The sequence below is a fragment of the Hylaeus anthracinus genome, unplaced genomic scaffold (assembly GCF_026225885.1).
Source record: "Hylaeus anthracinus isolate JK02 unplaced genomic scaffold, UHH_iyHylAnth1.0_haploid 11982, whole genome shotgun sequence".
Lineage (NCBI taxonomy): Eukaryota > Metazoa > Arthropoda > Insecta > Hymenoptera > Colletidae > Hylaeus > Hylaeus anthracinus.
Genome location: NW_026534330.1, coordinates 2,977,632 through 2,990,746, shown reverse-complemented (window position 1 = coordinate 2,990,746; position 13,115 = coordinate 2,977,632).

Below are 13,115 nucleotides of genomic sequence, written 5' to 3'. Positions count from 1 at the left end.
ATCGTATACCAATTAACCAGGTTAAAGCGAATCCTTTATATTCATTCCATTGAGAATCCAAAAAATGTATTAATTTTCAAGCCAGCGTCATTCCAAACGTTCCATTCATTTTCGATAGACGTTCGACCGCTATGTTCTCTAATTGTCTTCGAAACAAACAGTAATTTAGTTAAATTAATATTTTCCCATTGTTGGTATTGGTCAAACCGAGGTAAACTTTTCGATTGAAACGAGTAATAACGCTGAGTGCGATACTTGGTTAATAATTTTATGCCATACCACAATTCGAATAATCATTTGCATTAATATTGTTCGATTATCATTTATAATCAATGGAATATATACGCTTGCAAACGTTGCTCGGTAAAGGTGTTGTGTAACAGATTTAACGTTAAATGTGTTCGTAGGTATACTGTATGCGCTGCGAACAGTATTGCACACAGATTCTGTTTGGAAAGTAAAATGGGATACCATTTTGCTTGTTTGCGAGCTAACAGCTTGTGTATATAATTCTGTGGATTCGCATGAATCATAAGTTTACGATCGAGATTAAACCCCTCCAAGACCTAGTTAGGAAACAGTACCAGAGATTTACAAACGATATCCTGATGAAAATTCACGAATGCCATGTTTGAAGAAACAAGGTTCTTCGCGCGTCTGTGTAACATTTACGAGTAGAAATTTAGTCGCCTTTCCAATGTATTTTTCTTAGTTTAATTATACTTAGTTTAATAGATGCATCGAACCGTTTACAATCAAATTTCCATCGCTCCACGTAGAGTCCTATCGACGTATTCTATCTTATTCGTTATTATATCATTCGTTAATTACTTCAACTTGGAGTTATCTGATCTCGTCGATGAATTTTTCGAAAAATTCGAGGTAATTATCAAAAATTAATGGGTCTGCATATGCATAATATCGGCAAATGAAATGCTTTTTGAGGGTAGCTACGTTTAATTAACCGATTCGATCAGGTTTTTGTGTTTCGTGTATATAACGCGTCGAACTGAGGGAAAATAGGAGGAAATTATTTCTAACGTTTACAGAACGAAGAAGCACGATATGGGTTTCGTTATCTTTATGAATTCGCGAATGAACATGCTGCGCGGTTAATGCGATCATTTTCACCTCTCATGGAGTTAGAACTTTAGCGCACTGTCTAAAAGTTCCACGAGGCATCTCTTATTACCTACACGCAATAGTTGCGTGAAACGTTCCATCATTCTAATTAATCTACCGTTCGGATGACTGATTTCTGCTAAAACATTCAAACGTTAATTAAGGTATCTGTCTAGTCAAACTATGTACGGGAGAATTAGTGATGTTTGTTGTTTGTTTAAGAAAACTAGAACTGTCCTAATATTATTTCCAACAATATTGCGTACCAATTAACAATATTTCGAACGTTTTTCAGCGTTCAATTAAAATTGAAATGCTCGGTACAGAATCGTTGTCGAAATACGACGATTTAATTTTCGAAGTAGGTCTTCCAATTTGTGACGACATGTTGCTGTTTGTACAATTGATTTCCAATTGGATAAAATGTTGATTCCGCTGCGGCGATCGCGATATTTTTAGCGCACGCGCACTTGTGAACCCGCGATGGAAAAGAAAGAGGCCTATCTGGTTACTCAAACTTTCACGCCAAATAAGCATCGTGGAACCGGACGTCGGTGGACGGAAAAATTGTAAATTTTATTACCCAGACGACACGAGCTCGCTTCGTAAAATTGAGATTCGAGAGTCGCCTAATTGGACGTTTTGATCGCTGTCAAAATTGGCCAGTGCAAGTATTGCTCGACCACTGGAGTGCCCTTTTATCGTTGACTCTCGGTATTGTGCTTCCTAATTAACGACGTGTTGTGTTACGGCTGGCAAATAAACCTGACTAACCGTTCAAAAAAAAAAATATATATATATATGACAAAGAATAGCGAGCTTTTGCCTTTCGAGGTAGCCAATATTCTGTGTAAACTGCAGTGTACGTATCGTACCCGAACAGGAAATGTATACCACAGCTATATGCAGACTCTCTCAAAACACACTATACTATCCGAAAGGAGCGGTGTTTGTCGAACAGTATATATTGCCCAGAAAACCAAATAAACAAACATAAATATTAAATATTGTTCCATGGTTGGTAATAAATAAAGCGCGCAAATTGAATTTTAGCTTATTTAACGTATATTTAGAGCGCAGGTGTGAATCTCGTATTCATACTGGTTGGATTTGATGAACTATATACTAAAGCAACGAATACCGTACGAGATATATAAAATCAAATACAGTGGTTGTTTCTGCGAAATAAATTGGCTTCTTTTGGCTCGAATCACGTATTTTGTAACAAGTGTACAATCCTAGATACAGTAGAAAACATGAGTGTGTAGCTTAAAAAACGATCAACGTTAATGAACAGGGAGTACACACATCTCTTTTGTTGAGCCGTGTCTAAATCATTTTTCCGCCATTCTCGTAACAAATCAGAGCTGCACGAGAATTTGACGCAACCTCGCCACAAATCCACTACACGTGCAATTCATTACCCCAGTATTTTGGTACAACTTCGCGTACGCCAGCCTCGCGTGGATCGATACTCTTGTTTTATCTTACTTTTTAACTTTTTTACTCGACTAGTACCTCGATACCGTGTGTGTGGGGAGGGGGGGGGGGGTGTGATTAACTCGAAACGAAAAATGTATTAGGACAGGTATTTTATTGCCGCATCCTATTTATTTAACGCGAGTTGGGTAAACACAAAATGTCACCGGAGAAAATTGGAAATATCAACGGTACATCGAGTTCGTTCGCGCGGAATCGATTAATTTCGACTCCCTCCATCGTGATCGTAATCGAGCTTTTTCGCCATCATTTTCGTTGCCATTATTTAATTCCCCAGCAGCCAATATCCTCGGAATATTAACGCTGACGTCACATGACCATTTCGTTTCCATGGGATCAGCTTCCCGTCGATTTCTGTGACTCTGGTTTTCACTCTCCCGTTACTTTCGTTGTTGAGTCAAACTTCGTTCGAATCTACAATTATATTTGCGACACGATATATGATTTATACATGTCTTTTTCCTTTAATATCAATCATAACGGACACCGTGTTAGAGATATCCGAGTTTTATTTGTCTCAACCAATGGGCAAACCAACGACAGAAACGTTCACTGAAACAGTTCCTGGCGTTTCGCTCGATCTTCGATGCTTCAAAAGGCTATTCATCCCACGACGTTAATAGGCTCGCGAATCGGGTACATTCTTCGGTGTGCATTTTCTCTTCTCTCGTGTGCAAAGACTTCCAACGGCATACGCGTCAGGTAGGAAGTAAGAAATTAATTCATTCGCGGGAGTGAGATATTTATCGTTTTTCACTTCTCGTACCGGACTTTCATGGAGCAAGTTCGAGAACGTTCAAGTTCAGTCGACTCGACAAACTGGGCGCGGCAGGTTCCAGTCCGCGCGCGTCGTATTCATCTCGCAATGCGTACCATCGCACTGTGATTCGGAATTTTATTTTGGGATATCGCAAAGTTCCATTTTCAAGGAAAAATGAGACCTTCGAAGGGAACCGAGCTTCGTATATGTGCGAGCAATATTTATTTTTAAAGGGGAGTCCATTACAGATGTAATTGAATAATTAATGATGTTATTTATCACTTTCTTAGGGCTGAATAATCTGAAACATAAATTCGTATAAGCATTTGAACGTGTTTAGAGTAAAAATAGAGCACGATTCTCGGTTAGTGGAAGATATCGAAGATTGGTTTCGATCAAAAGTGAAAATGTAGGTCCTCGATATGAGTAAGGCGTGTCCTCGAGGCGTGTGCTAAAAATTTTATACTGATAGAAAATGCAAAGAGCTCGAAACGATTTTTCGATCGTTCCCAAAGGTGAAAACACCTTGATCGTTTAATTGGGGGGCGTATCGCGTTTGTCGCGAAGTCACTAATCGCGTGGCTTTTACCCGTCGTGGAAACTGGTCGGATGAGATTATTAACCGACTAGTGGATCGATCTTGCCGCTTAAATTAATTTCATTATGGTTACGCGCCGCCAAAAATGTCGACGTAACGTCACCCAACCTCGAAATTCATTCTCGCGCGGACGACGGCTTTGCATCTGCGTGTTTCCGCTATTTCAGAGACACACACGCATTACTCATGTGGACCCAGGGGATTTTATGTATGTTCGCGATGTTTCGTTTTGAAATTAAAAATATTCCTTTTCACTGAAATTTATTCTAAACTCCACCGCTTATAATTTGAATATTATTCATTTGTTTGAATGTAAACCGAATTGTGGTGCATGTACGTCATCGCACTGGCACCAGTGAAGCGCAAAGGGTAAAGTGTCACCGACCAAGAGGCTGAAACGTCACGAACAGGGCTCTCATTTAGGTTTTCCGATAACCAATTATGTTGCCTTGCTTTGGAGACTTATCGTCAAGATATTATTTAAAGAACACAGTGATAACTGAACGTGTTGAGTGTCCAAGGTATCAAGAAAGCCAATGAATACTGTTTTTTGTGTGTGTCATTCATGAATCAAAATCTGTTCAGAAGAATTGAAGTCTTATTCTCCGCTAAAATTCGAATCGTCTTTAGAAAAATTTGTTTCAGACATTTACTGATTGCCTTAATAGATATCGAAGACACCAGCTTATAAGTTAAAGTCAGTTTAATCGCTGCGTGTTGTCTTACGATGCATCAATTGCCATTTAAAGCGGTACAGCTGGTTCGTTTCCCAGAGAAAGTTGGCTCTGATATTTTCCAGCCACGGCCAAGTCCTTGAGATACATATCAAACCGGAAACATGCTAGCGACGATCTCAAAAGAGTCGCCTTCGAACTCAACCTAAACGTTAAAATTCATTTTAATTGTGGCGCATTTAAGTTTCCCCATCCATCAACGATTCATTTCTGCGAAAGTGGCTTTCGTTAATGTTTCTCGACGTATTAAATGGAACGATTAATCTTCGTTCGGAATATTGACAAGTTTGCTTGACAATGTAAATACACATCTCTTTTTTTGCCAGAACGTGTAGCAGGTTTAATCGACGAAGGATTCGCGCGCCAGTGATTCTCTGAAACGCTTGGACGAAGATCGATCGTGAAAATTTTGAAAACGGTGAGCTCGTGATGCGAGTGCCAAAGGGAATATTCACAGAGAGGTCAACATTTTAGAAAAGCCGAGGAGAAAGTATCAACGAACCTAGCGAGTAAACGAGCCAGTTTGCGGACCAGAGAGGGCGAGCTTATGGCAACGATACCGCAATGTCTCCAGCGTTGTGCCACTCTGCAAAAGTTGCAGCAGCAAAAATAAAAGAGATGATGGAAGAAGTCCTCTTACAAAAAACTTTCTCCGCTTGTTTCTTAATATTATCATTACTAGGAACATTGATGGTAGAAAAATGAAAAAGTGAACGATAGATTATTTTTAACGAGATAACAGATAAACAGCAGTTGCTTACTATGTATAGTGCACATCTTAGGATATGGACTGAAAGAGACTTCCTTCCGGTTATTCCCGAAATCTAGGCGTCGCGGTGTGCAAAACGCATTGAACGGAAAGCAGACTTAATTTGAGCGCTCGTTATACTTGCTTTCGAATTCGAGTCAAGTCCAGTTACTATGAACATAATTCTCGCCAATTCTAGATGCGCCATCCTCGTGTCTCGTTTAATGCTTCGCTTCGCGGCACGCTATTAGCCTGTATACACATGCATCGTGGGCTCGTCGCATTTAAATCGACCGCATTAAACGATGCGTCGCATTCAGCTGTGCCACATTTCGATCATCCGTTTACACAAAACGTGGTTTGTGTAATAATCACACAATGGCTTCATAATATGCTTATAATAGGTTTACAGTAGGTTCGTCGTATATTTCTAATGGGATCGTAATAGGTTTATCGCGTATTTGAATTCATGTATCTGCGACCTCTTTAAGAATGAGTTTGCATAGGTATAATTAAAAGATAATCAGTGAGAAAGATATCAGAGTGTAAAGAGAACTAAGTGTCCCAGTAAATTCCAAGATATAATAGATTTATCTTGCGGACGAGCACTTTTCTTGCAAAAGTCTCTTCAAGAACTCTCGTTGTCTCGCAGAATCGCGATACGTTTAGGGAAAAAACGACGTAGCGCAAATGGATCCAGTGCTGTTTAAACAATGCTCAGGAAAACGTTACGTCTATTTGTCAAACGGCTAGTCGTCCGCGGACAAGACGAGCGATCCATCTGTCCAGAAAAGAGAATTTCCTACGGGGAAACGTGTCGCATCGTGGCTGTTAAATTTCGTCCCTCGAGACGAATTTTCGTGCCCGTACGTTCAATTTACACAGCTACCGGTCGCCAGAGAGACGGCCAGAATTTTATTCAAATAATAGATGACGAATAAAAGCTCCGCGTAGTTATACATTTGCAACGTTTACTCGTTTAAACAGTCACCCGGATAAGTTTTTATACGTTCAACGTGAAATTGAGTCATTTGAAATTTCATTCATCTTTGGGATGCATAATTCATATCGTAATCTTTATTGATGAAATAACGCGCCAATAGTTTGTCTATTTCACACTTTAACGAAGCGTATAAAGTTGCGATTAGTGATGCGCACGAGACGAGACGAGACGAGACGAGATTTCTACGATCTCGATCTTGATCTCGAAAAATCTCAAAACATGCATATCGATCGCGAATTTCCTACTCGTGCGCATCGCTAGTTGCAATGCGTATCTTTCCTATTTTAAGCGTGACTTCTAGTTTACATATTTTATGATTTTGTGGCTTCTCTCCTGAAAAGAGCCCCAACAACAATGATAACTTTCAAAACAGAGAAAAACGAGAATGTCCGGTGAAACGTCCACGTTTGATTAACAATTGAGCGAAATTTTCCTGGAATATTTCTTCGTTGCATAGAATTTGACAAAGACATCGCGAATTGCGGCCGTTTATCGAACAGTATATATAGGAAATAATCGAACCGTGACAAAATCTTCGTAGTAATGTATTCGAGAGATTTGTTCTGCAACGTGGTTGCGCGTGATATAATATTCGGCACAATGGAGTCGAACGGCCGTGGACTCCGATTCGTTCATTCGTATTCGGTATCGAACAATACGCCGTTATCCAAGATCTAATTCGCGTCTAACAGTACGAATATAACACCGCGAAAATGCTGGGACAGTCGCGGGGAACGATTGGTCAATTTACTTGCAAAATTAACCAGCGAAAATTGCTCGAAAGAAATTTCAACGGGCCTCCTGATTGAGACGGTGCGCTGTCGTTATTGAACTAACTAACGACGAAGAAAAAAAGTGAGAGAAGCTGCCATTGTTAGGTCACAATTTTACTGCTTTTTACTATGTACAATTTCAACTCCTTGCAATTGTAACATAACGTCTACGGTAGTTACGGAGTTGGGGGCGCAAAGGGTTGATCCCGTGAATGCATTTAGTTATTTATTCGATGGTCGGATCAGTTCAGATTTTCTTCCGTCTGAAATCTTCAGCTGGTCGTATGGGAAGAAATCGTATAACGAAATTGATCGTAGAGAGGTGCTGACGGGGTCCATTTAAAGTGCGATTGGAATTTACAGCTGTAGTTCGACGCTAACCCGGAAAATAGCTGCAATAACATTTGTAGTTTGAACAAATGGAGGCTGCGTTCGATTCCAAACTGTACTAAAGAAATTCTATACGATTGCATATAATTATGTACTTCTTTAATAAATGTACCAGTGTTTGAAGAAACTAACGTACTACACCCATAGTAGCTGAGGATTAATACCCTAACAGCGGCCAGATTACCACCGCGCTTCGTCCGAGATATACACGGCGTTACTTATCATAATTAGCGAATGTTCGGACCGCAGTAAACAGCGTTGTTTGCTTATGCGCAAGAAGCACAGCAGGCAATGACAATGATTGAATCGTATTGTAACGCGTTAAATGGCGTAACACTGCGGCTCTTTGTGCGCTACGATAGACGTCGAAGAGGCCGTTAATTACGCGCAGAGATACGGCGCCGAGGAAGGAAGGAAGGCAATTACGAAACAACCCCGTTAATGCACTAAATCCTATGATTAAACGAGTACGCGATCACTCGCGCCAGCCTAAACGGGCCACGCCGCGTAATAATAATTTCATGGCGTTCGTTCAGCCTCTGAGACGCATTCTGCGAGGCGCTTAACGCGTCTAGGTGCCTTCGATCGCATCTATTCTGTCTTTTTGTTAGGAAAGCGTTGAAACTACATCATTTTTTAAATGAAATTTCTCCAGGGAGCGAGCTTCAAGAACGTTTTAATTCCATCTGAAGACTTTTCTACAAAATATCAAAGTTTCAAAGTGGTTAAGGTTTGTGGATCGAGTTCAAAGGCAAAGGAAACCTCAACGTTCCCACCATATTTTTGTTTCCATTGCGCCTCTGTCAAACGCAAACAGTTCTCACCAGGTCCCGAGCAAAGTATTCGAGAAGTAACCCAATCGAAAGTTGGCTGATTCGACCAGTCGCGTACGTAACGTAAATCACTCAGCCGTATCAGGGATAGGAGTTGGTCAATTTCGTTGCGGGTCGAACCGTCAAGGAAGGAAAGCAATTATGAAATTAATTCGTCCTTTTCTCAGGGCACGTTTTGCCGTGAAACGTACACGCGAGGGCCGATGCATCGCGTACTATACGTGCATGTCGATCACGCGACATATGGCACGGGTTAATACGTACCTACAAGTCACAATCCCTGGATGGATTTATTCGTTGGAATGGCATAATCTCATAAATGGAAAACAAAGACGAACGCCTTGTACATGATCTCCCATAACCCAAGCCATACCTCTGGGTTAAGCTAAAATGCAAATGAACCCAGTGGTCGCAGCAGTCGACGCTGTTTTGAATAAATAAATAAGAGGGATGTCCTGCACCAGAATTTAATTTACAAGCAAGCATCTTGTCCAGGAGCTGACGAATGTATCGTTATTTGGGTTAGTGAAAAGGTATGCACAATTGGATGCGCATTTGCGACCAGCTGATGGTCAGCGACACTCCGGGCCGACATCAAAGGAACGTCGGAATGCGAGTTAATTTTGTAGTCAAGGAAGAGAACGAGGGTTAAGAGAGATACAGAGGCAAGAAGGTGGATGCGGGCTGGTGGAACGAGAGAGATAGTCCCAACGGATCCGTCGACGATACCGAAAAAGGGAACCGTCATGCATATTCAAAACGAGGGTTTACATTGGTGCGGTTTGGCCGGTTAGTTCTCGCTCGCCTGACAGAAAAAGGAAAATAAAACGGTGGTATCTGAGCGACTTGTCTCACTCGTTACTCTCCCTTTCAAAGCCTGTTTCTCCCACGGTAGTGTTTCCTTTCCATCGTCGAAGAGCTGCAACCTGCACCAGAGCCGGGCGTGCCGAGCGACATTGAAATTGTTCAACGACAGGGATCAAACGTGTTTTCACACCATCGACACGTTTGGGTTTTGAATTGATCCATTTGTTTTAAATTATCCTGAAGAATGTTGTCCGACGATTTTAGACCGAGCGGGACGCGCTAATATTCTACAGATACCTTCCAATTAGTTACCTGTTTCATTACTGACCACCCACAGAGTGAATTTTATATATGTAGAAAAGAAATTACTCGAGTGCACGATGATTTAAACAGATCTCCGGAAATAATAATTAATCACAATAAACGAGATCCGAAAACAATACGATACGGACACGAATCACACTTATCCACGTATTATTTTGATTATACGTCCGCATTATCATATTTAATAGCAATTTACTGAACAATGGTTTAGAATTTCGAACGCTTCCTAAATTATTCCATCGTTCAGCTCAATTTTGGAGCATTTTGTACTTGGTTTCATTTCGTCCAATTAGTTCCTAATTCTCTCAATGATCTCTCTGTTGTCATTCAGCTTCCACACTGTCAGACAAACGGTAATGCTTATGAGAAAGCGAAGTTACAAATTTGCCTCGCATTATTAAACCTCCTCGAGCTTGGTGTACCCAAGCAGATGCCATTATTGGTGATTTACCATTTCCACGAAGTCTCGTTGTGACCTTAGATCGGAGGAAGTGAAGTCGTTTGGCCGTATCTATAAGGAAAGATGGATTACGCTGCGGGAGCGTACAAGCTCGGACAAGTTGCTTACTTGGACGATAAATAAAAACCATCATTGAGCCGTTCGGTCGTCCAAACCCCATTGGGATCGGGAATGCCACACCTGAGCGCACACCCGCAAAAGAAAAAGCTTTCCAAGCGGCACTGGTTTATTTCCCAGGAACCCGACCTGCCTCTTGTAACTAACAATGGCAGTGCCACGTGGGACTTTCGCATGATTGAACCGTTTTTCACGAAAAGAACTGTTCTTTTCGTTTTCCGTATGAAACCCTGATCGTTAGAGAGAAATACTGAAATTATAAGAGAATGTTCCGTTTTGAAATTAAGATCGAGTTTCAGGCCACTTTTCAATAGGAAATTGCCTCTTGGTAATTAATTACAGTGCTATAAGATTATCAGAGGCTCACACAGCGTCATCGTGATTGTATTTGACGTCTTAGAATTGCTATTATCAATTTTAAACACCAATTAATTGTGATTCCTGAATAAATGAATTTCAGGTTGTTGAATGCGCGCGTTTATGGGGCGTGAATAGGTATCGCCATCTCGCGGTGAGAGGGGCGAATTAAAATCCCGACCTCTGTACAGCGCTCCAGCGGGAAAACTCCCAAGTTTGTCCTCGATTAGTTCTTTTTTTAACCGGTAGATGGCGCCATTTGTCACAGGCAAAAAATTTATTTATAGCAAGGGTCTAAAAACGGTTTTCTATTAGTATTTTAGCGTTATAAACCTTCTGTAAGTTTTTAAATAACACAAATTGAATAGAAAATAAATTGTCGATAACCATTTGTAGTGGCGCCATCTGGTGGGAGCACGGTCAAGTTTGTCTAGAAATAGTTCTCTTTTTCGAACACTAGATGGCGCCATCTAACAATACAAATACCGACAATGAATTTTTCTATATATTAGAGGTATAAAAACATTTTCCTAGGTGTATATTAACGTTCCCAAGCTTCTATTGTGCTTACAAGTACATTTATTGCACGTAATCAAATAAATAAAGTAATAAAAAGAATGGTAGGTAACCGTTCATTTCGTAGCGCCATCTAGCGTTTAAAAGTCGGTACTATTTTCCTACAAACTTGGGCGTTTTCCCACCGGATGGCGCCACCCATTATAGGTTATCGAAAATTTATTGTTTATTTAATTTATGTTGTTTAAAAACTTTCAGACGGTTTATAACCTCAAAATACAAATAGAAAACCGTTTTCAGACCTCTACTATAAACAAATTTATTTTCTTTACCAAATGCCGCCATCTAACGATTGCAAAAGAACTATTCGAGGACAAACTTGGGCATTTTCCCGCTGGAGCGCTGCGGAGGTCGGGATTTTAGTTCGGCTTTCTCACCACGAGATGGCGATATCTATACATGCCCTATAAACGCGCGAATTCAAGAACTTGAATTTATTTATTTAGAAATTGAATAAGAACAATACCCATGGCACAATGTATGTTAACTGAAAATATTCTTTCGCTCAAACCTGTCGGAGAGCTTCAAACTATGAGGATAAAAGTGTTTCGTACGTTACAAAAGCATTAGAATTATACGAAATACATCGTGTCGTATGGAATTTGAATATACATTTTCCAATATGTTTTCAGGGCGTTTAGAAATTTATTCTGAATCTTAGGTACTCTCTAAAACTTAGTATGGTACTTCTAGAGCACCTCTGGTTCGTTGGACAGGAAACAAGTGTCCCAATTAATCATCCTCGCGACTGGATGCAATCCCGTCTCACGTTAAACTTGACCACCTGCCAGGAAACAAACATTATGCATCATGCACGACACTGACATTGTTTGGCATCGAAATATTCTTGGCTCGTCAAATTTTCCAACTGAAATTCTCAGTTTACCACGCATCGACTCGATCAAGTATCTTTGATGGAGCAGTTTAGATATTCTTTCGCAGCTAGTGTTGTGAGAGACGAACATTAGATCATCGTGGATTAGGTGGACGATTTATGATTGCCACCGATTGACGGAAACGAGACACGCGCATAACCGGTTTACCAATGACCTAACGGTTACGCAAGATTCTGAACTTTGCTATTTGCCATGCTATTTAAAAAATACTCTCCCCCTTTACGCTTTACACATGGAATTATGTACACCATGGTACCGATGCTAGTTATCTTAAGCTTCTCAAAGTCAAGTGGTTCTTCGTCTCATCGAATTCGTTGCACAGTCTGCAAAATTTTGTATATTTATTTCTTACGCTACAGTAATAGCGGAAGTGAAATCTCATTGGAAAAACGCCTCGGTTTTTTTTATCCGTCGCTCGTTTGCAATGGATGCGAGCGTATCACGGAGGCAAGAACATGTCAATATTCGGTTACGGTCAGTGGATAATGTTTTTCATGAATATTATATGATCGACGGATTATAGCGATCCGCTTTTATGCGATAATGATTATCATTATCGTTCCATTTATGGAAAAGTACCTCCATCGTACGAACGTTTATACATTTGGTTCATTGTTTCCGACGAGGGACAGCGCCCATAATTTTTCTACCGTTTCCCCACTCGTTTTCGCCCTGAATATTTCACTTGAGAGATAAATTAGTCATCGAGTCCGAGGAAAAGATCCTCTCCACAAAAAGCGGGCAACGTGATTTGACATTTAAATAACATTCAGCGCCGCGATGAGAGTCTGAACGCTTCCGTGTCTGGGTACTTATGGGACCAAGCTACTGCGAAGCTGGGAACCTAAATTATACCACTTGAATGGAAGCTCGTTTTGGACACAGTATATTTAGATTCTTCGACTGGCGAGTAATTAGATATCGGGACATTTCGGCAGCTTGCACATACTTATTCAACGTTTCAACAGCTCGAAGGATTTGCTACCACGAGACATAACATTTCTTTGAAGGTTCACACGTTCTCGTACAACGTAATTTATCCGAAGTTTCTGTCATAATGTAGCATAATACCTTTCAGGACAACGATACTTGTAATAATAACGCGCAATAAAATGAA